Consider the following 4,062-nt stretch of genomic DNA (forward strand, 5'->3'; position numbering starts at 1 on the left):
CTATATTTAAACCTTTTCCTTTGATAAAATAGATTTTGGATAAAAGTCGTAATATTGGGATTTTCTCATTTCTTACGGTCGTTGAGTAAACGAGTTTGGATATTGGGCATATGAGTACTTAATCTTTTAGTAAAATCGTGTTTAAGAACTTTAATATTCTCGGAAATCGCGTTCGACGAATATTTCTAATTTCCGTCGAAACGAACCAAAACGTAAACAATTGAAACTCACCCAAACACCCTACCCCAAACCATGCACCCTCCATCCTCCATGGGTCTCCTCTTCATCTTTTATTTCCTCCATAATTCACTCTCTCTCTTCCTTTCATCAAACACCAAAAATCTATCAAAATAACCTCCTTACAATCCCTAAATCCTTCATAAATCCTTCATTTCTCCACCAAATCTCATAAAAATTATATATTTGGAATCCTCTCTTCAATCCTCACCTACTAGTAAGATTTATTTTCATTTCCCCCAATTTTGTTTTAAAACTCATCTTTTAGGGTTTCGAATTTAAAGCTTAATAATTGTGTTTTTGTTGTTCTTATAGGTGAAGAATTTGAAGATGAGTTAGGTGACTCATATGTTGTTGAAGATGAAGAGTAATTTTGGGTTTTAGAAGCTTCCTCAAGTTATTCCTTGTCTCTTTGCTAGATTAAGGTAACTATTCCGAGTTACTCGACGAATTAATGTCACATTAGTAGTTGGTATTTGTTGTTTGTTGTTGTTATTGTTGTTTGAGACGATCTTGTTGATAAATGAATGAATGGAGTAAGATGAGTATGCTTATGTTTAATTTATGTTACCCATTTGTATATTATTGTTTGGAACAAATTTGGATGAGGAATTATGTGTTGTGACAAGTCCGCGTGTTGGCTAGAACGCGTCAGTACCGGACCAAGACGGTTTCCAATGTTTCCAAAAATATGACAGATTGAACGGCATCGAAAAATTAGGTGGTTTAACCACTTGAATCACTCAATTCGGAGTCCGTATGAGTAAATGGCGTCGTTTTATCGATTAAAATTTATAGAAAAGTTTACCCTTGTGTGAGACGGTTATTTATGCTATTTTATTATGCGAGAATTTTGTGGAATTAGTTATTTTGTAAGTTGGAATGTTTTTCTTTATGTTGATAGTGTTCACATGATAGAAATTGGAAATAGCATGAGAATGATATTGTGATGAATTTTGTGATTTGGGCCAAAGTAGGCCAAGACTCTGAGCTGAGCCAGATTGACCGAACGAGTTTGGTCAAACTAGGTTTAAACCGGCCAGCCTCGATTTGACCGATGACCCGTCGTGGGACTCGGGTCGAGGGTTTGTCTTTGAGGTGAGATTGGTTGTTATTGGATGTTTTATGTTATGCCTTGATGTTTGTAATTATCATTTCAGATGTTGGTTGTTGGATGCTTTGGATGCCTTATGCTTGAGTCTTGTTGCCTCTCTGCCATTTTAGCTTGTTCTCATGGATTATGGTACTGTTGGTTAGCTGGAATTTGGATTATTATTGACACTACTACAGATACAGGCTATAACAACGGTTGAAAACCGTTGTTATATAAAAAGCGGACGTTGTTAAAGCGTCCGTTGTAAAAGGTTTTAACAACGGTTGATTTTCTTAAGGAACCCGTTGTTAAAACTATTAACAACGGTTTTAAGTATAAAAACCCGTTGTGGAAAGTGTGACTCAATTTTGGAGGGAAAGTTATAACAACGGTTGTAATATACAAAACCATTGTTATAACTAAAGACAACGGTTTTTTAATAAATAACCGTTGTTGTTTGTTCTTAAAAAATAAAAAAAATTAAATTAAATATTACTAGATGCATGCATAATTACGGCCCGTTATAATTCCGATGCATGCAGAATATCCCTTAAATTAATTACCAACGGTTTTGAAAAAACTTATAAATGTGACTATAAATATTAAAGCATCCTTTACTAACATTCATTAATTGAAACAACATGGCAATGAACCCTAATTTTATCAACAACGAAGAATGACTTACACAAACGATTGAAGATGATGGGAAGGTTCTCGCCGGGCTTCCCGCCGATCAACACCCATTAATCAAAGCATCCCTTGAACATCAACGGAATTATTGGATTAAGAGGCGTGAAACAGTCCGGCTTGTCAACAAAGCCTCATCATCATCATCATCATCTTCATACCCTCGTCGGCCTGTTAGTCGCAACTTGGCTGCAGCCAGAGATATGTTGAGTTGTACTCTTCCAACCCTATCTCCACATGCAAGTCGTGTCCTTGCATATATTCAATCTGTTATTGCAAAATATGAAGCCAATGACCCGGAAGTTAGCGGTATACCAGAGTGGCGTGATTGGTGGCAGGTTGAGAAGCGATTTTTACGCTTAACCGGGGTTGTTCCGGCTTATTATACATCTTTTGATTTCGATAATTCTTTGTAATGTATTTGGTTTAAAATTAAATGAAATGATCATTTTGAAAGTGTTGAGTTATGCTTGTTTGATTTGCTTCCATTTTTTGAACTCCATAGATCGGTCATCATCAAGATCCGTTATTATTACCGCCATCTTTGTGCATATGAACGGACAATATGGAATGAGAAGGGTTAGTAATAAGATTTGAAGCAAAGATTGGGAGATATGATGATGATTATGACACAACTTCCTAACATATATATTAATTAAAAAACAACTCAACCCACACATTGCTTAGTATAAATACATTGCATTATCTCAACTAACATGCATTTCCATTATCTCAATATATTCTCCAAACCCTAACTGCTAAAACAAACTCCAAATAAATTAACCCTCCTTAATCTTTCAAAACAAACTCCAAACTCCAACAAAATGAATGATATCATCCTTAAGACTCTTACTATGCTCGATCCGTACTGAAGGACGCCAAAGAAGATGGCTTGACGGAGCAGCAGCAGCTGCAGCTATATGACGATATAGCAGATGCTGAACGGAACCTAATGGTCGATAGAAACACATACATGGAAATGAAATAATTAGAAAAATAAAATAATGACGATGAAACACTATCTAAAAATAAAATAAAGGCTTCGGTGGCGACTAGATCAACGTATTATTGCTTCAAGAGAAGCTCCTGTCGAAGTTCACTATGAATCCTTGGGCACCTTTCATGAGATTTATGCACACTATCTAATAATAAGAAATACTCTCTCCTATTCTATATTTTCTTCCCTATTTCCTAAAATGGATTATTCAGGCTTTCTTCCCATTTCTTATTTTGGTAAATTTTTACTATTATTTTATTTATCTCTCTCTCCTATCACCAAACCCCACCCAACTCTTTTACTCATATTTTATTACTTTTTTTTTTATGTTTTGGCCCCACAATTCTTTATTTAACTCCTAATTATTCATCTCTCTCCTATCACCAAACCCCACCCAACTATTTTACTCTTATTTTATTCTTCTCCTTAATATCTGTGCCCACTAACAAAAGGGAAGAAAATATGGAATTGGAGGGAGTATAAAAAAAGATTATTTTTGTATATATTCGAAATACTGTTGGTCATATTTATCTTTTTCGAGAGATTGAAGAAGCTATACAATCTTTGTTCCCAAACACAACATTAATCAATGGTTTCTTAACTTTTACAAAATCGGAGTACTGAAGTAGTGATTTTCAATTGCAAGCCGGCATCATTGTTTTATTTTTTTAATTTTTTTTGTGCGCGCAAATCATTCTCACGGGTTATAACATTGAACCCTTACCATTGCAAACATTTTTTCGCTCCTTTTTGACTTTGTTTTGTTTGGCAAATGTCCTTTTCGACTTTTTTTTGTAGAAGCAATTTATGACCTCAAAAGATGAGTATAATTTGCTAACATTCCAAATTATCAACGTGTTATGAGACAAAGTATAAGCATGGTGGCTCATTTGTGAGACACAAGTGTAAACATGATACGACTTACGAGACACGGGCGCAAGCATGTCTTCACTACAACTAATGATAGTAAGTTTAAAAAACAAAACAAAAAAATAGGGTCATTCGGGTTGATAAACAAAAAAACAAACTAATGGTGCTGTAAATTTAT

This window comes from Silene latifolia, chromosome Y, assembly GCF_048544455.1.
Source record: "Silene latifolia isolate original U9 population chromosome Y, ASM4854445v1, whole genome shotgun sequence".
Taxonomy (NCBI): Eukaryota; Viridiplantae; Streptophyta; class Magnoliopsida; order Caryophyllales; family Caryophyllaceae; genus Silene; species Silene latifolia.